This window comes from Eriocheir sinensis, chromosome 40, assembly GCF_024679095.1.
Source record: "Eriocheir sinensis breed Jianghai 21 chromosome 40, ASM2467909v1, whole genome shotgun sequence".
NCBI classification, from domain to species: Eukaryota; Metazoa; Arthropoda; class Malacostraca; order Decapoda; family Varunidae; genus Eriocheir; species Eriocheir sinensis.
The window spans coordinates 2,761,133-2,787,184 of record NC_066548.1 but is presented as its reverse complement, the minus strand read 5'-3'; the positions used below and the strand labels follow the sequence as shown (position 1 = coordinate 2,787,184).

Genomic DNA, 26,052 nt, shown 5'->3' with positions numbered 1-26,052 from the left:
TGAGGAGACAAAGGAAGACAGGGAAACAAAGGGAGAGGAAAAAATGAGAAAAGCAAAAATCATCTTTCTCTCATCTCTTTCTCATCTAGCGTAGGAGTGACATCATCATCATCATCAACAGCAGCAGCAGAATCAGTATCAACAACGGCTCTTCTTCCCCTCCCTCCGACATAAACAAAAGAAGACAAAATGAGAAAAGCAAAAATCATCTTTCTCTCATCTCTCTCTCATTTGGCGCGGTAACGAAATCAACATCATTAACAGAAGCAGAATCAGTACCAACAACGGCTATTCCCCTTTCTACCAACACAGCAACAAAAGAAAACAAAAAGAAATAACCAGCATCATCTTCGACTCATCTCTCTCTCATTAAGCGCGGTTACAACATCAACATCCTCAACAGCAGCAACAGAATCAGTATCAACAACGGCTTTCCTTCTCTTTCCTCCCTTCACCGCCACCATCGCCGCCGCCGCCGCTCCCTGCCCTACCCCACCCACCACTAAAGCTGCACCACCAAGCGAAGCATCCCGCCAACGCCGCCCAGACAGACACTCGGGACTAATTCCACACCAACGCAGACTTATTGTAATGGGCGAAACCAACCCATATTCGCCATAATGATCTGTTTGTTTTACTCAACACCAAAGGCTAAATAGATTTCCTGTGTGGCTTACTCTGATTTCTTACCCTCTATATGAACCCAAACACTATATAAGCAGAGTAGAGTAGAGGATAGGGTAGGGTAGGGCAGGGCAGGGTAGGGTAAGGTAAGGTATAGGAAAGGTAGGGTAGGGAAAGGTCACAATAAAACAATACCCAAAAATAATCGTCGGTTCATAACACAAGTTCATGCACAGCCTCTATATACCTCACCTCCCACTTACCCCCACCCAGCCAATGGAAGGAAAAGTGCTGGAAAGTGCAGGGAGTTCAGACATATTTTGACTTGGAGTGAGTGAGTTAAGGGGGAAAATAAAGTGTGCCAGGCTTCAGAGGTCACATGCCTTGGAAGGTTATGAAAGTATGGGAGTAAAATGAGAAAAATGCAAGCGGTGTACTCGTGTTGAATTCAGGGATGGAGAAGAAGTGGGGGGGGGGGGGGTATGGGTGAGTGGGGGGAGAGGAAAGTTTATAGTCTCATATATTTTGGACTGAGGGAAAGGAAAAGGAGGAATGAGTATGCAAAAATGGAGGTGAATGCAAGTGATTGTTCTATACATCTGTGACTGAGGGAAGAGATGGAGTATGGGTGTTGAATTCTTAACGGCAATTGATATAAAGAAAGAAGGAAGAGAGGTACGAAAGGAACGAAAGACGAAGAATGAAACGAGAGCACAAAACGAACGAGAAACGAGATCGAGAAAGAACGAAAGAGGAACGACAGAAAGTATGGGTGTTGAATTCTTAACGGCAATGGATATAAAGAGAGAGGGAAGAGAGGAACGAAAGAAATGAAAGAAAAAACGGAAGAGAGAGAGAAAAAGGAACGAGAAACGAGAACTAGAAAGAACGAAAGAGGAACGACAGAAAGTATGGGTGTTGAATTCTTAACGGCAATGGATATAAAGAGAGAAGGAAGAGAGGAACGAAAGAAATGAAAGAAAAAACGGAAGAGAGAGAGAAAAAGGAACGAGAAACGAGAACGAGAAAGAACGAAAGAGGAACGCCAGAAAGTATGGGTGTAGAATTATAAACGGCAAAAGGATCACAAGAAAAGGAAAAGACGAACGAACTCAACGAAAGAGAAAGAAAGAAATGAAACAGGAAAAAAAAACGAGAAAAGAGAACAAGAAAGAAAGAACGAAAGAGAGGAAAGAGACAGAGCATGGGAGCTAAATTTGTAAATGCGAAGGATCACGACATAAATCCCTTAACGAAAGCATGAGTGTAGAATTATAAAATGCAAGAGAGCAAGAACAAAGAACGAAGACAAGCTGAAGAATGCAAAAAATAGTAGACGGGCATAATATACATAACAGAAAGAAGAAAAAAAAAACGAAAACAAGCAGAAGAAAGCAAAAAAAAGGAGGTTGACAGACATAATATACAAAAAAGAACCATGACAAGCTGAAATAAACAAAAAAATAGCAGCTGACAGGCATAATATACTCTGACGCAAAGTGACGCACCCAGACTGACAGAGGGACAGACAGACACTCAAAAGACGACATATCCAAACAGCTAAGAGAGGGAGAAGGCGGCCGTGTGAGGGGAGACCAAAGGAAACCGCACAGGTCGAGATGCAACACGACCAGAGGAACATGTTAAAAGATGATACAGGGGAAAAAATAAATTAAAATATGTATGTAAATATGAATGATACTATGGTCGGTATAATAAGACATTTTCGGTTCTCACATCAGCTAATCCTAAAGGTTAAAGAGGGGATCAATCGGGTTCTAATGAGCTTTTCTTTAGGTTCACGGCACAGAAGAAGGGTCAGACTACCACCAGGGCCATAAAACTACTCCTGGATATGCCCCAAAACTCCTATGAAAGCCTTGACAAATATGGGTACTTGAGCGACGAAAAGTTTAGTAATACGGCCATTTATATGCAGACACATAAACAGACAGAGAAAAACCTGCACAGAAGTAATAAATCCGCCCTTATGGAGAAAAGAAAAAAAAAATGAAGTTGATAGGTTACACATGCAAAAAGATGAGACCATTGCATAAGTAGACAGAGGTAAATTATAAAACCGTAGACTTCATAAACATTTCAAGGGCAGGCAAAATTTAAAAAAAAAACCATGCAAGACTAAAGATGCATAAATATATCACAAGTACACGAACGCAAATATATAAGGAATGACACACACACACACACACACACACACACACACACACACACACACACACACACACACACAAGGCTACAAAGTGTCATTAGAGATTTTATGAGCACAGACATTCAATCAGTGTTCTTATGTTCTTCTTATGTTCTTCTTCTAAAGTTTTTATGTTATTCTTACGTTCTTGTGTTCTTATGTTCTTATGTTCGTATGTTCTTATGTTATTCTTATGTTATTCTTATGTTCTTATGTCTTCTTCTTATGATCCTATGTCTTCTTCTTATGTTCTTTTCTTCTTCTTCTTCTTCTTCTTCTTCATCATCTGTCCAGTGCGAGGTAGGCTGACACGCAAGACTAAACAGTGAGTCTGGGTCATGCAGGAAGACAGGGGAGCTCGACCCAATGAGCCGCGTCACGCAAACACAAACGACAGAAAGAAACGACAAAAAAAATAGGTTACGAGCGCGCGGCGAAACGAGGCGTGAAGAAGTTAATTATTGTCATCATTCGTAGTAGTAGTAGTAGTAGTAGTAGTAGTAGTAGTAGTAGTAGTAGTAGTAGTAGTAGTAGTAGTAGTAGTAGTAGTAGTAGTAGTAGTAGTAGTAGTAGTAGTAGTAGTTTAATTATAGGAACAAAATGGTTTTAATTCACATTTCTTGATGGTTCGGTTTGAGTTACTACTACTACTACTACTACTATTACCACTACTACTACAACGACTACTACTACTACTAAATCCATTACTACCAGCACTACTACTACTACTACCACTCCGGACCCATCCACCTCAGCAACACCACCACCTCCACCACCACCACCAGCGCCACCCACAAAATATAAGTGTTGCAAGCGTTGAAAGGCCGCGTCACGCTCTTATAGTAGCGTGCAATCGTGCGTGGCCGGCCAACAATCCTTTACCGATGCATTCCACTATAAAAAAAAAAATAAGACCTTTGCAACACCCAGAATGAGAGAGAGAGAGGGAGGGGGCGAGGGGAGGGGGGGGGGGGGAGAGAAGTATTACCCATCTAAAAATACCTATAGTTTTCTTTCCTTTCCCTTCACTTCTCTTCCCTTCTCTTCGCTTCCCTTCACTTCCAATCCTCCCACCCCACCTCCTCCCCTTCGTTTTTCCACTCTCTTCCACCCAGTTATCATCTAGTACCTGTTGTGATTGATGTGTGTGTGTGTGTGTGTGTGTGTGTGTGTGTGTGTGTGTGTGTGTGTGTGTGTGTGTGTGTGTGTGTGTAGGTCACAAGATATTTTACAAGGGATGTGAACTTTGACCTTCCGCTCTTGATCTTCCCTCCTCCTCCTCCTCCTCTTCGTCTTCATCTTCTTCAAACGATCCCTTTAAAGATTAGAATATTTAATGACCCGAATCTCATTAATAACACTTAGTAAAGCTACCTGTGTTACGTGTGTGTGTGTGTGTGTGTGTGTGTGTGTGTCACCGTCCCAGTCACACAGTACTGAAACTCGAGCGCTGATTGGATGATTGGGTGAGGGTGCCAGCATGGAGGGTCAGCATGATTGGCCCACTCACTCGCACTCACGTCTTATTCAAAATGTACGTAAAAGAGGTATTGATGGAGGGATGGGTGGGAGGAGGGAGATCAAGTGGAGGGAGGGATGAATAAGGAGTGGGAGAGAATTTACGAAGATGGGAGATGGAAGGGATGATAAAGGGAGGGAGGAATGAATAAAGAGTGGAAGAGAATTTACGAAGATGGGAGATGGAAGGGATGATAAAGGGAGGGAGAAAGGGAGGAGGGGAGGATAAGGACAGGTAAACAGGAGGATGAAGAAATACATTAGTTAATAAGTATGTAAATAAAATAGGATAGGTATGCATACAAATATACAAACAATCATCGGTAAATAAATAGATGGAACATAGATAAATAGACACACTGATAAAAAGACAAGGACAGACATAAATACAGACTGGTTGTGAACTAAAAGACGGACAGACTGACTATCTTAAGAACAGCAATGGATGAGAATTCTGATAAATCTAAAAATCCATTAACAGACAGACCGACTTACTGACAGACTGATTTCACGCATATATACACGAAGAGACGGAGAAAAAGGTTTGAGACAGAGAAGATAAAATCAGAATAAGAACAGAGAATAGTAGACACGAAAGAATAGTAAAGAATATACAAAGAAAACTAAAGAAATACCAATTACTTTCGAACTGTAATATTATGAAATTCCTGAGGGTTTAGTCACGGCTACAGAGAAATAAATTAAAGGAATCTGAGGGAAGGAACGAAATAAAAAAAGGAGGGCAGGAAAGATGGAAGTGGATGGTAGGATGGATGGAAAAAAAGGAAGAAGAGAAAGAAGGAAGGGGAAAATAAAGGAAGAAAGGGAACCGAAAGGAAGAAGATAAGAAGAGAGGGAAGAAGAAAATAAGGAAGGAAAGGAAAGAAGAAAGTAAAAAGGAAAAAAAAGGAAAAAAAGAAGGGAGGAGAGAGAGAGAGAGAGAGAGAGAGAGACCCACCACATTCGTTTGACCTCAGGATATTTCGAGACAAAAAAAAAGGAAATACCTCTCTCTCTCTCTCTCTCTCTCTCTCTCTCTCTCTCTCTCACCTGCAAATGTTTCTCCTTCCTCTCCTCACCTGCCCCGCCTGACACCACTGATATTTATTAGCGAAAAAAAGTCAGGGGAATCAAATTTATTGCCACCGCGGCCTTGCAGGAAAAGATAGAGGAATGTGGGAGATCCAGAGACGCTAGGAATAGAGCCAAGCAGTGTTCTTCAGCCAGGGTCACGTTATTTATTTCGCCTCGGGGCAGAGAAATACGTATTGTCAGTGAGAGGGAGGCACTGTTCTGGGCTTAAAGGTATTGTCGGATATATAATTGTTTTGCTCCATGGTTGGATTTTGTGTGTAGAGGCAGTGTTCTTCAGCCAGGGTCATGCTATTTATTTCGCCTCGGGGCAGAGAAATACGTATTGTCAGTGAGAGGGAGGCACTGTTCTGGGCTTAAAGGTATTGTCGGATATATAATTGTTTTGCTCCATGGTTGGATTTTGTGTGTAGAGGCAGTGTTCTTCAGCCAGGGTCATGTTATTTATTTTGCTTCGGGCCTCCTGAGATATACGTATTGTCAGTGAAAGGAGTCGTTGTCCTAGGCTGAAAGGTATTGTGGGATATGTGTTTGTTTTGGTCCGTGGATCGATTCTGTACACGACACCTTTTTTCAAGACACGACGACGAAGCTCTGAGAATTTGTTGATAAAGGAAGTGTTGTGCCTTTGAGATATTATTATTATTATTACTATTATTGATATTATTATTATTTGTATCTGTTTTATGGGGTCGGAATGGACTTAAAAGTAAGAAAAAAAGAACTTTACCTAAAATACGCACCCAGATCAAATGTATTATTATTATTATTATTATTATTATTATTATTATTATTATTATTATTATTATTATTATTATTATTATTATTATTATTATTATTGTTGTTGTTGTTGTGGAAAAGAAGAAGAAAAAGAAAAAACAGAAAAAGAAGAAAAAGAAAAAGAAGGGCAAAAAAGAAGATATGAAGAACAAGAAGAAAAAGAAGTAGAAAGTAATTCACTTGATACGTTTTACACGAAGGAAAACGTCAGAATCGGCCACGAGAAGCAATACACAAATCATGATACAAATAAAAGACAGAAAAAAAAAGTCGCTAAGAATTATTAAGATCATTATCCTTCTGCTTGAACGCACTAATAAACGGAAGGAGAGCAGGAATTTCAAAGAGGACATTTCGACCCAACAACCTTTCCCTTCTTTCAGAGCTTCCTGGTATTTATAGAAAGGAGGACGTGTCAGCTAAATGGCACCTTCGTCTTAGTCAAGGAAATTTAGCTTGCTGTATATTATTTTTTCTTTTCTTTAAGTTTGATTAAATGATCTTGTCGGAGTGCTGAATGTGTGTGTGTGTGTGTGTGTGTGTGTGTGTGTGTGTGTGTGTGTGTGTGTGTGTGTGTGGGTGTGGGTGTGTGTGTGTGCGTGGAGAGAGAGAGAGAGAATTACCGCCAGGTGGCTCTATATACTATTGTTTAATTCTGGATGACTGGCTCTCCCCATAGCCATTACTAACAGATGTCCCTGGAAATCAATTTATCTTCTAAACAACAATAGTTTCTCTCTCTCTCTCTCTCTCTCTCAGCACTCCGACAAGATCATTTAATCAAACTTAAAGAAAAGAAAAAAAATAATATAGAGCAAGCCAAATTTCCTTGACTAAGACGAAGGTGCCATTTAGCTTACACGTCCTCGTTTCTATAAATACCAGGAAACTCTGAAGAAGGGAAAGGTTGCATGTTCGAAATGTCCTCTTTGAAATTCCTGCTCTCCTTCCGTTTATTAGTGCGTTCAAGCAGAAGGATAACGATCTTAATAATTCTTTGCGACTTTTTTTTCTCTCTCTCTCCTTTTAAGTCCTTTTTTTCACTTCATCTCTCAATCAGCATCACTTCGTCTACCTAACCGATGCATTCTTAAATCAATCAATCACTTCAACTAATAAACACATCTATCAAAATCCCAAAATCACGAAGTTAGGTACCACAAGTTAAGATGAGTTCATATCTTCACATTATAGGAAGGAAGTGGTCTACAGATACGGTAGTGAAGGTGTAAAAAAAATAATAAACTTGTCTAATTAAACCATTGAGTTGCAGGATCAGGTTTTTGAATGAGAGGGAAGGTGGTGAATAACGTGTTTTTAGGGGATGGTATTTCTAAGGTGACTGGCCTCCCTGCATCCTTGTGTGGCCTCGTATAAGAGTAACGTGTGTAAGATTCATTGATCATCTTTTAATACGCTATTTTTTTCATATTACAATTACTTATTCAGTCAATGCTACCTTATACTATTTAGCCCTAAACACAATAGCCTCCTGCTCCTGCTCCTCCTCCTCCTCCCACTAATGTAGAATTGTAAGTTATATTTATACAATGTTATTTCTTTAATACTACGATAATTTGTGTTGCCCATTCTACCTTGTATTATTTACTTCTTAACACACAGCCTCTTTTTCTTCCTCCTCCTACTTTTCCTTCTCTTTCTCCTCCTCCTTCTCCTTCTCCTCCTCTTCCTCTACACCAGGTGCATCTGTGGGTGGGTCGCCAGGAGGTAATGAGAAACCACAGGTGACACACACAGGAACGTCCCGTCTAAAGGTTTGTACGAGTGTGGGTGTATTAATGAGCATGGTGTGTGTGTGTGTGTGTGTGTGTGTGTGAGAGAGAGAGAGGAGAGGAGAGAACGGGAAGGGAAGGGAAGGGAAGGGAAGGGAAAGTAAGGGATGGGAAGGGAAGGAAAGAGAAGGGAGGGGGACAGATGGAACGGGAAAGATAGGATAGGAAAGTGAAGGAAAGGCATGGAAAGGAAGAAAACGGAAGGGAAGGGAAGAGACGTACAGATAAAATTAAATACAAAAAAACAGACATTCAGAAACAAACAAACCGAGAACGACAACAAACAGGTAAACAACACGAAAAACAAATAAGAAAAAACGAACAGATGAACAACAGACAAACAGCCACACAAGAAGACACACAGACACATCCAAAGAAAACAATCGACGTTCTCACACCTTCTTAAGTCCTCCCTTTGTTACGGGTTTGTGTGTTTGATCTCCCGTCAGGATGCAAGGCGGTTTTCTATAACGCCGCGCTGTCTGGCTCCAAGGGTTACTAATCAATCTTGGTATTATCTTTAGTGTACGGGAAAACCCTGCTCCTTATTGTAGTGAGTGGGCGTAATAGTAGACAGAAGGATCAATTATAAAGGATAGGAATGAATTTAGACAGTAGTGGTAAGCTAGATCTCATTTTTTTTAGCTTCTTCCTCTGTTTTGCTTTTTGTCAACTGTGTGTGTGTGTGTGTGTGTGTGTGTGTGTCCCTCCACGCACGACACCACAATCCCTTCTTATGGCCAACAAAAAGTAGGAAACGTAATGGAGTTGAAGGCGAGTTTTAACACACCACGTCCAAGACAACACCTGCCTGAGCCTCGCACCTGCTCCCACACCTGCCCCTAACACCTGACCAGACCGTGGCTCCCTGAGATACCCCTGACACTAGCTAAGGTTTCAACAGGGACTTTTTATACCTAGGTTCTTGTCTGTCTTGCACTCCTCTCCAATCTTTTAAGGGGCAGTAAGTAGCGGGATTGCTTTTTTCATTATTGCTTTCTTTTTTTTAAGCCCTTGATCTGTCTCCTTTGCTGTAAAAAAAAAAAAAAAACTCCATCATATAAGTAACAAGTGACTGATTGTCTTTTTTGGCCGGAAAATTCTTAGGAGAGTTTTTTCACACTTTCGGCTCCCATATCAACTAGGCCTATTTCAACTATTTCCAAAAGCCGATAAGGAGATTAATCAGGCTCTCATAGTTTTCCTTTTTACTCATGGTACAGAATCTTCGTTAGACCACCACCACCACTAGGCTCATAAAGCTACCCATGGAAATACCCACAACCTCCACGAAAGCCTTGTCGAATGTGGGTGTATAGGCCCAGAAATGTGTGAGAATTTGGCCTTTACCATTTTATATCTCGACTTTGGCAACCCTGAGTGACTCCTGACGCTAATACTTTATAGTGAAGCTTCAAGTAAGGGTGAAAATGTTATAGACAAGACTAGTTTCGGAGTCATACACATTGCAAAGGAAGGCTATAGAAGAGGTGTCTTGATTTTGTTGATATGATTTACGTTGATCAAAGAGTAACGCTCCCCTTCAAAATATGAGCAGTGGAAGAAAATAGTTAAATTAAGCACGTGTTTAAGTCGAAGGAAGGATGAAATATATATAAAATGAAGAGCACGATGCATGAAGGAAGGAAGATACAAATAATAATAATGTCAATAGCTTGCAAATGTATCAAATGTAAAAATGTATCGCAAAATGTATCCGGAGAACAAGAACCAGGAAGGAGACGTACCAAGGAGAAGGATGCAGCTCGTGGCACAAGGTATTAGTAAAGAGTTAAGGCACAGGATGAACCAAACAACGTGAAGGGCAGATGTCGTGGGAAAAGGAGGAGGAGGAGGAGGAGAAAAAGGAGAACGAGAAGATGACGAGCAGGAATAAAAAAAAAAGTATGAAAAGAAAAAGAAATATGAATCAAAAGAAACAGAACCCAAAGGCAAAACAAGGAACAAAATAAACGCAGAAGAAAAACAGCAGAAACAAGGAAAAAATGCAGGAAAATAGACGAGAATGCGGATCAGTTCATTCCAGTGTTGTCCAGACAGGAGGAAGGGGCGAAGGGAGAGGAGGAGGAGTGAGACGCAGGAAACTGGCTTAGGTTCATCTGCTCAGCCTTGCCTTGCCTTGGGGCCCACTGATACCACCATGACGAGCCCTGCCCTACCCTGTCCCTCCCAAACCCAGACTCTCCTCGCCTCGCCTAACCTCAGCTCCGTATGCAAAGGTGAGTTCTTGTGTATTAAAGCGACGATCATGAGCTCTTAATGTTGTAGTAGTAGTAGTAGTAGTAGTAGCATTTACGGTATTAGCATCCACCACCTTACCAGACTCGAAAGGTCAAAGAGCTATCTCCCCCTCCCCCCGATACACACACACACACACACACACACACACACACACACACCAGGGACCTCACTAAAGCACTGTCTCCTCTTTGCAGCGCCAGACTCTGAACTCAAACGCTCGAGCTCGACAAACAGCACGACCCAACCGTCGACATGCACTCCAAAGAAGACCGACACGGCAAAGGAACTGAGTGTGCATAGTCAACGCCTGCCAAAAGGACTGTATAATGACTTCAGCTTTGTCTTAACGCTCCCTGCCACTCCCCTGCCACTCACCCATTCCCAGAAGAAGTGCAGATAAGGCAAGACGTTAGGGGGATATGAAAAGGGGTATACACTTAACCCGTCCGCTGCGATTGGCACGGATTTGGCCTTCACTGGTAGCCTGGTAACATATAGTCCCAGGTCTTTCTCTGCCTCTGTGGTGGATAGTGGAGTGTTTCCCATGTGGTATTGGTGTGCTGGATATCCCCTCCCAAGATGCATGACTTTACATTTTTCTTCATTGAATTGTAACAGACACTTTTTGTTCCATTCCAGTAGCTTGGTGAGGTCTGACTGTAGGAAATCCGCATTCAAGGAGTTAATAATGTCAACTATCGTAGCATTTAAACCAATTATGAACCTGTCGCATACGAGTATTCACAGTATAGTCAGCGAAAAAGAAAACCAAGCGTGATATATATAAGTGTATGTGAAACTTGCTGGCTGATATAGATTAACGTTCCTCTGCATCCCTTACCACCTCCCATATATCGTAGCCATGAAAGCAAAGAAAGCACAGTAGGCCTATATGAAAACTCCGTGTATGATATCACGAGTAAAAGGGACTGGATAATCGTCTGCCTTAGTTCAACGTTCCTCTGCATCCCTTACCACCTCTCATATATTGTAGCCAAGAAAGCAAAGAAAGCACAGTAGGCCTATATGAAAACTCCGTGTATGATATGTGTAAAAGGGACTGGAAAATCGTCTGCCTTAGGTCAACGTTCCTCTGCAACCCTCGCGTCCCCCCACGCAAACTGTAGCCATGCAAGCAAGTCTAATAACATAAAGTCAACACTAGTAGAGAAGGCAATATGAAAACAGTGTATAACGGAGATTGTGTAATAACTTCTGCTTTAAACGTTTCCTCGACTACCCTCCTCCCCCCCCCCACCCCCCACACACAGGGTATACAATCTGCCGAGACAAAAATCCTTCCCTAATACAACATGAAGCAATATGAAATTCGTGTATATAGGAGACAGTGTAATTACTCCCGCTTCAGTTTTACGACTCCCTGGTATTCTTTCGCCCCCCTCACACACACCCCACCCCCCAACCCCCATCCCACACACAGTACCAAGTTGAGAAAGTATTCCCAACGCTAGAACATGAAATAACAATGAAAAGAGTGCACAGAAAGGGATACGATAACTTATTCCTCGCTATAACGTTCCCTTGTTGACCTGACCTTCCGCTCCCCAACACCCCCCCCCCCCAAAAAAAAAAAAAACACGCAGTACAGTCAGCTAAGAAAGTAAACCCACCTCCAAATACTCGAAACAATATGAAAAAAAGTTTAAACCCTCCGCCACCTACAGTTCCAAGCAGCGTCCGTCCTTTCTATCATTCGTCCTCTCTTAATGTATCACTCACAAGGTGGCTGATAGCATTCAACAGTACGAGGAGAGTTTTGTTTCATATGATACGAATAAAGTAACTGATATACGATGAGGGGGTGGAGGGAGGCTTGAGAAGGGGGGAGGAGGTAGGAGAGTGGAGGAGAAGAAAGTGGGAGAGAAAGAGAGTGAGAAAGAGGGGGTAGGTTTGAGTACGATTGATTTGATACATTTATTGAGATATACACATACATATAACAGTATACATATATAGCCTCAAAAGGATGAAGGTACCTTTGTTGACCACCCCAACACTCCAAGCTTGAATACGAGGCAAGGAGGGAAAAAAAGAGGAGTAGGAAGGAGGGAAGACGAGAGGGAGAGAAGGAGGGAGTGAAGGATGAGGAGGAAGAGGAGGAAGTGGGCAAGGACGAGGGCATGAGTAAATACAAGAGGAATGATATTAGAACCCTGAGGAGGAGGAGGAGCAGATGGGAGGGGAAGGAGGAGAGAAAACGAGCAAGGGAGGGATGGGGGAAGGAGGAGAGAAAACGAGCAAGGGAGGGATGGAGGAAGGAGGACGAAGAAGGGGTGGAAGGAAAGCATGAGTAAAAGAGGAGAAAGAGATTTAAGGAGGAAGAGGAGAATCAGAAACAGGTGGAGGAGGAGGAGGAAGAAGATGAAGTGGACAAGAAAGAAGACATAAGTAAATAAGAAGGAAGAGCTTAGAGAAAGAAGAGGAAGAAGAGGAGGAGCACGGGGAGGAGGAAGAGGGACGAGCAAGAGGAAGGAGGAAGGAGCAAAGGATGGAGGAAGACACGAGTGCAAGATAAGGAAGAGGAAGAGGAAGAGGAGAGAGAGGAGAGAGAGTGGCTAACTAGGGAGGAAGGGGAGGAGGAAGGGGTGGAGGAGAGCATGAGATAAAGTACGAGGAAGAGGAGAAGGAAGAGGAGGAGGAGGAGGAGGAGGAGGAGGAGGAGGAGAACAAGCAAGAGCAAGGAGAGGAGGAGGAGGATGGAGTGCAAGAAGGAAAGCAGGAGAAAAAAATGAGGAGGAAGAGTTTAGAGAAGGAAGAGGAAGAGAAGAGTGACTAACCAGAGGAAGGAGGAAGAGGTAGAAGAAATGCAGGAGTAGGAGGAAGAGAAGAGGAAGAAGGAAGGAGGAGAAGGAAGAAATAGAGGAAGAGTTCTTGGGTGAGGCGAGGGAGGGAATGAGAATGGGGAGCAGCAAGGGGGTGGAGGCAGGCATGAGGGAGAGTGAGATAGATGGATGAATGTCTCACTTAATCCCGTATCAGGTTTGCCCACGTCCGTTCGGAGTTGCGTGCGTCACAGGATCGGCGTGAAAGTATTATTGTGAAGGACGTGAGGCTGTGGCGACTCTGCGTGCGTGGAAAGAAAAAAATGACGTACGATGAAAAAATAAACGGTATTACGTGGAAAATATTTGACTTCTCACTGCTAAAAATGTCGTACGGACGTGATATCATGAGAGAGAGAGAGAGAGAGAGAGAGAGAGAGAGAGAGAGAGAGAGAGAGAGAGACACGTTGCGTTTAAGGGTACATGCATGCGGTTGTTCCACGCAATCCACACTGTTGAACGTTTTGCAACACACACACACACACACACACAGATACAACAACACCGAACACTATGCTTCGTGGGTGTTGCAGAGAGACGATTGCACGCAAGTCACGAGAGAGAGAGAGAGAGAGAGAGAGAGAGAGAGAGAGAGAGAGAGAGCAGGTGAGATGACAGGTGATATTTCATTAGCAGAAAATACACAATGAAAAGAATACTGGTAATAGTTGCGTATTGTCATATTCTCTCTCTCTCTCTCTCTCTCTCTCTCTCTCTCTCTCTATCTATCTATCTATCTAATTCGCCACCATTACCACTGACTCTACCTCCTCCTCCTCCTCCTCCTCCTCCTCTTCCTCTTCCTCCTTCTCCTCCTCCTTCGCTTTCTCCTTCTCCTAATTTACTGTTATTAACTTCCCTAATCAGCCCCTTTCGCTTCATTAACACTGCTAATAGTATCCTGTGTGTGTGTGTGTGTGAGAGAGGGAAATAAATAAGTAAACACACACACACACACACACACACACACACACACACACACACACACACACACACAAACGCAAACAAAACGAGCCATTACGAGGACAAACGCGGAAACTACATTAAATATTCATGAGAGAGAGAGAGAGAGAGAGAGAGAGAGAGAGAGAGAGAGAGAGAGAGAGAGCAGGTGAATCATCAAGCCACAGTCAGAACCTCCTACCAGACAGACAGGTTCCCGCTCTATCCCTCCTCCTCCACCCCACTCCCCTTGGTTACACACACACACACACACACACACACACACAATGATGGGGCTTACGCAACGAAGACGACGTGAAAAAAGTGCAACATTAATTTTTCTTTCCCTCTCCAGAGTTGACATGAAGAGAATAAGAGGGAGGAGGAGGAGGAGGAGAGAGAGACAGAAAGACAATACAGAGAGGAGGGAGAGAGGAAGATTAAGTAACATATGAGGAAAGAGAGGAAACGGAGGGATATGAGAGAGAGAGAGAGAGAGAGAGAGAGAGAGAGAGAGAGAGAGAGAGAGAGAGAGAGAGAGAGAGAGAGAGGAAAGAAAGGAAGACATCATGACAATGGACGGAAAGAAAGGATTAAGGAGTGATGAGAGAAGAGAAGGAAGGATAAAAGGAGAGAAAGAAGGAAGGGTGATGTGATAGGGAAGGAATAAGGGAAGGAAGGGAAGGCATGATAGTGAGGGAGGGAGAGAAGAGGGAAAGAAGGGAACTCATGCTTGTGAGGGAGGGAGGGAAATAAGGGAGGCATGATAGCGAGAGATGAGGGAAGGAGGGAGGAAGGAAAGAAGGGAAGACTTGATAGTGAGGGAAGGAGGAAGGGAGAGATTAAATAGGGGGGTAAGGAAGGGAAAGGATGCAGTGGGGCGTCTCCGTTAGCGATAATGAACGTGGAGGGAGAAAAGAAAGAGCGGCCGCGTGGGGCTGGTGGCGAGGAGGCTGCCGGGGACGGAGGAAAGGACGAGACAAAAAGAATGAGGATGGGGAGCGGACGGGAGGGTGGGAGCGTGGAGCGGTAGGAAGGAGGGAAGATGCGTGGGGAGAGGAGCTTATAGGGCGGTAGTGAACGAAGAGTGAAGATTCTTAAGTCCTCCGGTAATGTTTGTGGATGTCCATGGCTATCTGTTTTTTATGCTAATGTCCATAACGTGTTTAGGGTACACCTTGTAAGGCATTGGTGGCCGGCCTTAACCGCCCACTCCATCACTAGATAAGACGCGGATGTATGAGTGCACCGGCCAATATCTTTCTCCCTCGGGCCGGGCCCATCACACGACGATATAACACGAGGTTTAGCATTATGCAATAGACGGGGCACTGACGTGACCTTGTGCCCTCTCCGCTGCCCCGTCCCCGTGGCCGCCCGTCCTGCTCCTGCCACCACAGCAGCGTCTCGTATGTCGCCCGAGGGTCGGACGCGAGTCCCTCGGCCACGGCGGTGCGTCAGGCACGGCACGCACGGGACGCGGGCGGAGAGGCGGTCACTGAGGTGCTAGGGACATAATGCTGGTGATGAGGGTGATTGTAACAGCTCCATCGTGCTTTTAGCGTACATCATTACTGTCATCGTTACCTTACAATTTAAACCCAGTAAAACTGCTTTTCATTTTCTAACATTCCTTTTTATTAAAAAAAAATCATAAAAAGTGGATTGGTATATGTAAAATGTAAAAAGAAACTTTTTGTCGTGATTTGAGCTTTCTAAAAGCAATATATTTCATGATTCAATTATCAAATCAAGCAAACGGCCACGCACGGGCCAGTAACATTGCGCGGCCCGGCCGGCCACCAGGTGAGTGGTCAGTAACCGCGGTGACCTTTGTGTGTGGCGCCGTGACAACATGGCCGCTTCCGTCATGGCTCGCTTGGCGGGGCTGCAGGTTTGTGGGTCCCCAGCATCACCACGCACCGCCAGGAGGCCACAACCGCAATGACTGACTGGCTGGTCGGAGCATGGAGGGACCCAGACAACCACGGGCTGGAGGCGAGGGGCGGTGTGCTCCTTATTAATCTGCGGCGTCCCCTTGAGAGGCATGCAGGGCTGCCACGCAGGACGGGAGTGACGCATCGTGTTCCCTTCTGCTGTGGCTGGGACACTATATACATGGCTGAGGATGAGGACCCTTGGGTCGTGACTGTCCTCGGTCCCATACTCGGCGGCCGTGAATGATCTGATTGTTCCACTCTCGTACGGTGTAAGTGGTGCAGAAAGCTGACAGCTGTGAGTCCCGTGCCAGCCTCCCGATGATGCATGCAGGCACGTACACTGTCCCCAGCCTCAACATAGCTCGTAACCGCTGAGGCGCGACACTCCGTGCACGGCTGACCTCCAGCCCTCACAGGCTACTTGTGACGCAGGACGTGGACGTCACTCCGTCCTTACTGTTCCTCCGCGGGTCATTGCCTGAGAGACTGACGTGACCAGATCTACAACGATTTAAAGTCTTATTAAGTCATCAGGCGGCCACTGCAAACCCGAGTCACTCTCCTCAGACGTGTTCATCCCCAAGGCCTGCAGTGCTGCCAGCGAGCCAGCAAGAAGCTCTACACTCTCGGGGCGGCGCGGGGCGTGGCTCGGCGTGGTGAAGATCGGCACAGACTTTGATTGATTAATGGATCCAGCGTTCCCAGCCCAAGGCCAAGTTCACGACGAACCAGACAGACAGACGGACTAACCCAACACCCAAGGACCTCCCCACCCTGCGCCGCTATACAGGCGTCCTCAGTTCAGGAAACGTGGCCACGGCGGCAGTCCAGACGAAGGGGCCGGAATGAGCTGCGAGGGGGAGATGCTCATGCCATTGATCGCAGCGGCGTAGTGCTACTTGCTGCACCGCCCGACCCGCCGCCCACAGTCTTCAGGGTCTGCCGTGACACACCAGCCCCAGCCCCAGCCCCACGTCAGCCCCAGGAGCCCCGCGGAACACCAGTCACTCCACCCCGCACGTGACCGTGAACCCCGCCACCCCAGAGAGAGAGAGATAGAGAGAGAGACTTCGTTACGTGTTGCAGGACAATGTTAATACCCCTTATACAGACTCTTATAAGGAAACCATGTAGCAGAAAAATACTTCGTGTTGTCAGTTATAAAAATCCAACGATGTAAATAATATGACAAAAGGTATTTCAACGAGCTGGCTAACAACAGCAACACCAACCAAAACAATAACAATGAGGAGCAACAAAACTCTCCCAGACATTACAAACTGGTTACTATATTTTTTTCTTCTCTATCGGCATAATTTCACTTTCATCCATTCATTCATTTTCTCTGCTTTTGGCCAAGAGAAATTATGCCTTCAAAGGACACGTAGCGAGCAGTCTAAAAGGCCTCTGAGAGAGAGAGAGAGAGAGAGAGAGAGAGAGAGAGAGAGAGAGAGAGAGAGGAAGCGGCTTTGAGGTCCCAGAGGATAGAACATGAAAAAGAAGAAGAAACTGACGGCTCAAAAAATGAACACTTTACTTGAGAGAGAGAGAGAGAGAGAGAGAGAGAGAGAGAGAGAGAGAGAGAGAGAGAGAGAGAGGAAGCGGCTTTGAGGCCTCAGAGGATAGGACATGAAAGAGAGGGACAGAATGGACTCAAATATGAACTTCTAGAGGACAGAGAGAGAGAGAGAGAGAGAGAGAGAGAGAGAGAGAGAGAGAAAATTACAGGAAACGAGAAAAAGAAGGATACAAAGGACATGACCCGCAAAAATTTACTCTTGCGTCATGGAAGAAGAAGAAGAGGAGGAGGAGGAGGAACATTCATCAGGAAGAGGAAGAATATGAAGTAGTGTAGATAATGATGAAGATGATGGCAATGATGACGAGAACGAGAAAGAAGAATAACAAAAACAAGAACGAGAAGATTGACCCACGATTTTTTTCCCACGCCGCGCAAAACCTGTCTCCGCACCCCGATTTCCTCCCTGCTACCCCAACAAAGGACGATTAGAGGTGGGGAAAGGAGGAAACGAAAGGAAAGGAGAGGAGAGGGAGAAAAAGAGTGGACACGTAATAAGAGCAGAGGTGACCATAAGAAAGAAGAGGACAGAAGGAAAATAAGGAAAGGAGAGGAAAGGAGAGGTGAGGAAAGAAGCGAGGAGAGGAGAGGGAGGAAGAGGAGTGGGCATGAAATAAGAGGAGAGAAGAAAGGAAACAGAGAGGACAGAACATGAGGAGAATAAAGAAACGGAGGACAGGAGAGGAGAGAAGAGAAGAGGAGAGGAGGGGAGAGAAAAAAGGAGAGTAGAGAAAAGAAGCGAGGAGGGGAAGGGTACAAAAGGGGAGGGACGGGATAGAAAATAATGAAAAAAGTTCTTGAAATCAAATTTGAGCTTGTTCCCACGCCAGCAGAGAGAGAGAGAGAGAGAGAGAGAGAGAGAGAGAGAGAGAGAGAAAGAGGATGATGATAATAGTAGTTCATGAAGTAGTAACAGTGCTACCGTTTAAATTCCATCCTTTTTTTTCCTCCTCCTCCTCCTCCTCCTCCTCCTCGTAAGATTCCCGCTTGCCTCGTCATGGCTGTGTTTCCGCCAGAGGGGCTGACGACCTTGTAGCCAACGACGCCACTACCCCGCTGTTCGTAGGTCCGTCCTTAAGTTTGTTCGTTTGTCTGCTTTTTCTGTCTGTATAAGTTAGTCTGTTCATAAGATTCGTCCGTCTGCCCTGCATGGAAAAGTTGGAAAGTTTCGTTTAGTCGGCGCAACATCTGAGGTCCTATGCCGGAGAGAGACAGAGGGGGAAGGAAGGCCCTGCATGTCTGTATCTGTCCGGCCGTTCATAAAGTTCCTTCGTCGTCAGTAGATATGCATGCTTGTGTATTTCCGTCCGCTTCTTAGCCTGTCTTCGTTTGGTAATTCGTTCACTCGTTAGTACATCGTTTGTCTGTGTGTGTCTGTCTATATCCGTCCGGTTATAATATGCCCGTTTTCGTTCGTTAGTTTGTACAAGCGTCAATTTGCTCATTAGCTATTCCATTCATAACTTCGTCAGCGGATGTACCTTCGCTGCTGGTGAAAGAATAACTGCTTCTTCTCCAACTACTACATCAATAACACCCACTACTACTACTACTATTATTACTACTACTACTACTACAATTAAGTGCGTGTTGGCAATGATTCGGCTCTGTTTAAGTAATTAGTTTTTTAGCCCGTTCTGGCGGTGCTGATTGTGATGAAGTGGTGAAGATGCGGAGAGGGAGGGAGGTTGATGTTCTTGTTGCGGTGGTGATGGAGGTGACTCAGGAAATGGTGGTGATTGTAATTATAGTGGTGGTGATTTTGATTGTGGTGGTGGTGGTGATGGCAGCTAGTTTAGAGATGATGGTGGTGGTGATGGGCGCTAGTTTGGAGATGGTGGTGGTGGTGATGGGCGCTAGTTTGGAGATGGTGGTGGTGGTGATGGGCGCTAGTTTGGAGATGGTGGTAGTGGTGATGGCAGCAATTCTGGTGGTGATGGTGGTAATGATGGCAATTGTGGTGGTGGTGGTGGTGATGGTGGTGGTGAAAGGTACTAAACTTCCTCTCCCAACAAACACGGGCGTCTTATATAAACTTGAGGGACTGCATTCTCTCTCTCTCTCTCTCTCTCTCTCTCTCTCTCTCTCTCTTGTTCCCCTACTTCCTTTCTCCCTCTTCCATTCAGATCTCCTTCACGTCCCTCCCATTCCTCCTTCACGTTTCCTTACCCTCCTCCTCCTCCTCTTCCTCCATAATCGTCTCATCTCCCCTCTCCTCCTCCTCCTCCTCCTCCTCCTCCTCCTTCTCCCACTTCTGATTCACTCTGATTCACGTTTTTCTTTTTTTTCGTTTTCTCTCGCCTCCTCCTGCTCCTCTGACCCCCCCCCTCCTCCTCCTCCTCCTCCTCCTCCTCCTCCTCGTATGGCCAGCAGTCAAAATACAAGTCTGAGTGTCTACTTGTTCCTCCTTGATAAACCAAGAGGAGGAGAGAAGAGTCATGTTCCTCCCCTTACTTCCTTCCTCTCTCTCTCTCTCTCTCTCTCTCTCTCTGGGCCCTCATATTTTATTAGGTACTTATAATTGAGAAAGAACCCTCATTAATTAATCCCGTTGGCATACGTGTAGTAAAGTAGATATTCTCTCTCTCTCTCTCTCTCTCTCTCTCTCTCTCTCTCTCTCTCTCCTAATACTCAAACACGTGCTCTGAAGGGGCTCTGGGGGGCGAGAGAAGTGGTGGGGGAGGAGGGTAAGGAGGAGGAGGAAGTTGGAGGAAGAGGAGGTGGAGAAAGGAAGCGAGATAAAAAAAAATTACTAATTCATCGTACACACACACAAAAAAGACCTCAAGAAACTATTATATACGTGAAAATGATTATGTAGAAAAATTACAGGGTACACAATTTTTAGGTAACAAGATAAACACTAATCCACAATCATCAGTTATATACTTAAATAGTTAAATACGTGAAAATGATTATGTAGAAAAATTACAGGGTACACAATTTTTAGGTAACAAGATAAACACTAATCCACAATCATCAGTTATATACTTATAGTTAAATACGTGAAAATGATTATGTAGAAAAATTAACAGGATACACAATTTTAGGTCACAAGATAAACCCCAATCCGCAATCATCAGTTTCTTATCCTATTATCACGTCGTCACTTTCTCCGATAATTTGCGTATACAGTAACAAACTTGGTATCAACTTTTTTATATTATAGCTCCCAGTGTTTAAAGTACAATATTTTGAGACAACCGTATCTTGCATGCAGAACAGTCCCACGAGAAACGCTGCATCTGTAATAACCTTTCCCTCCCTCATACCTTCCATAATAAGACCAACACCAAAAAAAGTCATTGATACACAAAACTAAATAACCTAATAAGTGACACCAATAAGAAAAACATTCCGTAACCACAGTCTTCCCCCACTGGCGTCATATTCTGAGACCCGTAAATTTGCGAGAGCTCTATAACGTTCAAAGACGCAATTCCCTGATACACATTCACACGTAACAAAACGAAAAACACCAATACAGAAAACAAAACTACGCAACCACAGCCTCCCCTCCCTCACTGGCGTCACATTCTGGAACCCGAAAATTTGCGAGTTCTATAACGTTCTAAAACCCAATTCGCTGATACATAAAGACACGTAACCAAACGAAACACACCAATACAGAAAACAAAAACTACACAACCACAGCCTCCCCTCCCTCACTGGCGTCACATTCTGGAACCCGAAAATTTGCGAGTTCTATAACGTTCTAAAACCCAATTCGCTGATACATAAAGACACGTAACCAAACGAAACACACCAATACAGAAAACTACGTAGCCACAGCCTTCCCCTCTCACTGGCGTCACATTCTGGGACCCATAAATTTGCGGGAGTTCTATATGTAACGTTTAAAGACGCAATTCCCTGATAACCCTACACATAGACACGTAACCTAACGAGCAACACGCCAATACGCTAAGGGAAAGTTCCGTAACCCGAGACCCTCCTCCCACACCTCAGCAGTCCCCCGCCAGCGTAAAGACCAAACCCTGACGCTGATCATAATCTAAGGTATAGGGTTGCCGCGCCTTGGAGGGGAGCGTCGCGCCCAAGGGAGGGATAAAAGGGGTCGAATGGCTTCCTAAAATTACCATGTTTCCCCAACGTAGTCATTTCCTCTATCATAAAGAAAAACAAATTGATAAAGTTTTTAGGAACGTTTTAGGGATACATAACGGTTCCAAATATTTGTTTTAGAGGATTATAATCAAATGCGGGGATTATGGGATGCCATATTTCTCCATATTAACTATAATAGCTATATTTCTTAATTTCCATTGCCTGAATAATACGCATATAAATAGCTACTTATCAATTAATAAATTTCGTTTTTACATTTATCATAATGAATATTTCTTTAACGTTTATGATACCTATAATATACTCTGATGAGCCGAAAAGACGAGCTTCCCGCTATTTGAAATTTTTACATCTACTTTTCAACATACAAGATATTCAGGCAGGTTATTTTCTGACTTTCCCTATACTCGTATGGAGTATGCATCTCATGTGTGGGGGGGCTCCACTCACACAGCTCTTCTGGACAGAGTGGAGGCAAAGGCTCTTCGTCTCATAAGCTCTCCTCCTCATACTGATAGTCTTCTACCTCTTAAATTCCGCCGCAATGTTGCCTCTCTTTCTATCTTCTATCGATATTTCCACGCTGACTGCTCTTCTGAACTTGCTAACTGCATGCCTCCCCCCCTCCCGCGGCCCCGCTGCACTCGACTTTCTACTCATGCTCATCCCTATACTGTCCAAACCCCTTATGCAAGAGTTAACCAGCATCTTCACTCTTTCATCCCTCACGCTGGTAAACTCTGGAACAATCTTCCTTCATCTGTATTTCCTCTTGCCTACGACTTGAACTCTTTCAAGAGGAGGGTATCAGGACACCTCTCCTCCCGAAACTGACCTATCTTTCGGCCACCTCTTTGGATTCTTTTTAGGAGCAGCGAGTAGCGGGCTTTTTTTTATTAATGTTTACTTTTTGTGCCCTTGAGCTGTCTCCTTTGCTGTAAAAAAAAAAAAAAAAAAACTCGGTGTGAAACGTAATAATTACCCAAGCTCTGATCCCATTCTGAACTCATGATCGTCAGCTGTAATAGTGTGTGTGTGTGTGTGTGTGTGTGTGTGTGTGTGTGTGTGTGTGTGTGTGTGTCAAGTAAAGAGGGGCAAGGTTGGGGCAACAGACACGCGCGCGGCTTGTGATCCTGCCGACCAGTCGGCTTCTACTTTGTGATTAAAAACATTTTTCTTCCGGTTACTTTGCCAGGCTGAAAAGTCTCTCTGAGGGTGTCCAATCTGGTCACGGATTCATGGTGGCCAAACTTGGCAATGAAGTTACGGGAAAGAGAGAGAGAGAGAGAGAGAGAGAGAGAGAGAGAGAGAGAGAGAGAGAGAGAGAGAGAGAGAGAGAGAGAGAGCAAAGGAGAAGAGGTAGCGTAATATTAAAGCTACCCAACAAGGCACTTTATTGATTTACCAAAGGCCTTCTTCTCCCCCCCAAGACTCCAGGGTCAAGGGCGACACGACCTTGTTCAAGCGGACTGAATGCTGAGGAAGGCCGGGGAGCACACACACACACACACACACACACACACACAATTACTCTTTCCCCTAATGCTGCAATCACCAAACAATGCATACGAAGCCAGAATATGCAGGATAACAAGGGTAGGAAAACGTTAAAAATTGCTCCAAAATGCCAGCACCACCCATCACATCACCCAGGCACGGAAGACAACACAGGCAGAGCAGTCGAAAATATAAGAAACAGACGAGAACTCAACATCACCAGCATCAACATCCGAATAATAGTTTAGCAATCTTCCACATATTAAATTAATTCACACTGACTTTATGTTGTTCCTCTTACAAACGGGGAACCAAAGCACTTAACTAACAATGGCTCTCCCACCCACTGTTTATCACCCGAGCTAACGTACAGGAACGTGAAATTCTAGCACCTACTTCACCTTGCTGAACATACATGATGCAAAACATACATATGCGATAAACTAAGGCATGGCAAAATGACAGACAGGAGCGACGGTTGTGTTGTGTTACTACGGCGAAAGAATCCACGTGAGAGTATGGAAGTGGAAAATGGGTGGGGTAGGGGAAAGGAAGGATCAGAGGGATTGGGAGTTGGATGGAGGAAAGGAGGGGAAAGGAGGATATAAGGTGAGCAGGAAGGGAGTCAAGGGGAATTCTCTGCCTACTAGCACCCCCATGTCACTCGGTGCTGGAATCAATACTCTTGAATTGTAAATAAGTGTATTCTCTCTCTCTCTCTCTCTCTCTCTCTCTCTCTCTCTCTCTCTCTCTCTCTCTCTCTCTCTCTCTCCCCGTACGCAGACAAACAATATATATATGGGGGAGCAAGAATACAGGCCATACTTTACAGTTTACACTAATGAATGGGTATTGTCACCGTCACAGCCACAGCCCTTTGGAATAAATTAGTAGCGACCGAAACGCGAAAGCCATTCAGGGGGATAAGATGCAAATTAATACGGGTGAATGTGAATAACTAATCTTGCTGCCTGTCTCCATTGATATAGGCAATTAGGGACTGGCTAATCAGCTGAATTAAGCACATTAGTATACCTACATTCACATTATTTTCGCGCTGAAAAGTACGATGTTTTGAGTTATGGCCTCCGAAATGACGGGAAAAATAATCAACCTTCCACATGGGTTTTGTGCACGTCATCAATCTTTTGCATTAACCTAATCCGGAGCAAAGGAATTCGTACAAGGAGAGAACTAGCCATGGATTTTCCCAAAGCTAGTCATACAAATACTGAAGAATCAATAGCCAAACTTTCACGTTGTCTATTTCCAGATAATGAACAAATCTGGCATAAGGGGAGAGAAATGGCCCTTTGCCGTCCCAAGCGTGCCGCAAGGAAGGGATCCCAGACTCCGTAAAAATGGAGTAAATCCCAGACAAGTTTCAAGGTCACGAACACGTCCCAAGCCTCGACCACGATGCGTCTGTTACCACCTCCACCCCACCCCGTCCACAGCCCCGCCAGGCCCCAGGCGAGGGCGGGAGGCGGGGGGCGGCAGAGGGAGGCTGGGGCGGCGTGGCGTGTGTCGCAGGATGACGGGATGTCTTGTGTGGCTACAGTGTGTGAACATACACACACACACACGTTTTGTTTTCGAAAAGTGAGATAAGGCGGAGTAATAATAATAATAACGAACGACATTTTAATGACAGAAGGTGGGAAACAATGGACTGGGTAAAAGACTGGCTGGGCGGAGGGAAGAGGAATAAGCCAGGGTTCTCCTATTCATAAAAACAGATATTACACGGAATTATTTCCCGGGTGCAGGAGAATCTAAGTCAAAATGAATTTATTAATGACTGAACAGTACCTTTCTAAGACGTTTTCCCTCAATGAGAGGCACGATAGTTGTCACATGTCAAATAAATTGATCTTCTACAAATGCTGTTATCCGAAATTATTTTAAGACCCTCAGTGAGGCGTTATGAATTATATCCCACATCCATCATTCAATATTTCCATCCTGCGTTACCCTCAGAACAAAACAAAACCCACTGGAATCGAAAAACACAAAGAAACTATTAATCACAAGAAACTATGCATAATGTAGTCGCTAACACATATTGGAAACTATGCATTCGACAATCCTCACGAGCGGAAATCGGCATATGTGAAAAGATACCGCAAATACAGCAAATTGTACAGTGCCATCCAACCCCCCACCCCGTGCGAGTTGCCGCCTAGTGCTTCCCGCTGCACCAGCACGCCACACCTCCCCTCAATAAATATCCTCCACACATCCTCCTGCTGGTGTGGCAGTAGCATACACGGGCCCTGGCAAGTCGGCGAGGACATGGGCAAGGGGCACATGGATACAGGACCCATAACACAAAAGAAATACCAGTCACATCTTTCTTATTCCTCCCGTGTAACAAAGACCGGCTTGCTACTCACGCCTGTCAAACTTCCCACGTTTTACCTACGTATCCTTCCCGGGAGGACTAAGCAAAGTTGAATCACATCACTTACGATGAACATTCGTAAATACGACTCACCTTTAGTTTTGAGAAGAGCTGTAATTCCCTGTAGCAGAGATGACCTGAGGATTTCGGAGCCGGGACGCGAGCACAACGGTACCACTCACAGGGCCTGCCGGGGTGAACTGTCTTGTATCGAGCGACCACCACCACCACCACCCGCCAACCCCTGATGCCAGCCTGCGCCACACAGCCACGCCAGCCACAGGACAACCCCTGCACCCCACCAAACACTGTGTGACACCTATACCACACCCCACAAGTCTACCGTCCAAGCAAAGTGTGATGAGTAGCCCGTCTCCCCTGCAGCAGCATAATTGTAGCTAGCGTGCCCTGGGCAGACACCATGGTACGTAGCTACACTCAGTTCACAGCTGCTGCCTCAACACATCAGCAAAGCGCTTA

At 44.8% G+C, this 26,052-nt stretch overlaps 1 protein-coding gene across 1 annotated transcript in view; it reads right to left on the bottom strand.

The window, feature by feature from the left end:
• Positions 1 to 25,831, bottom strand: part of LOC127009209 (protein singed-like) — a 118,171-nt gene extending 92,340 nt beyond the window's left edge. Inside the window, exon 1 of the mRNA XM_050882064.1 lies at positions 25,666 to 25,831. The gene's annotated coding sequence lies outside the window, so the exon portion shown is untranslated. The remainder of the gene's footprint in view (positions 1 to 25,665) is intronic.
• Between the last annotated feature and the right edge of the window lie 221 nt (positions 25,832 to 26,052).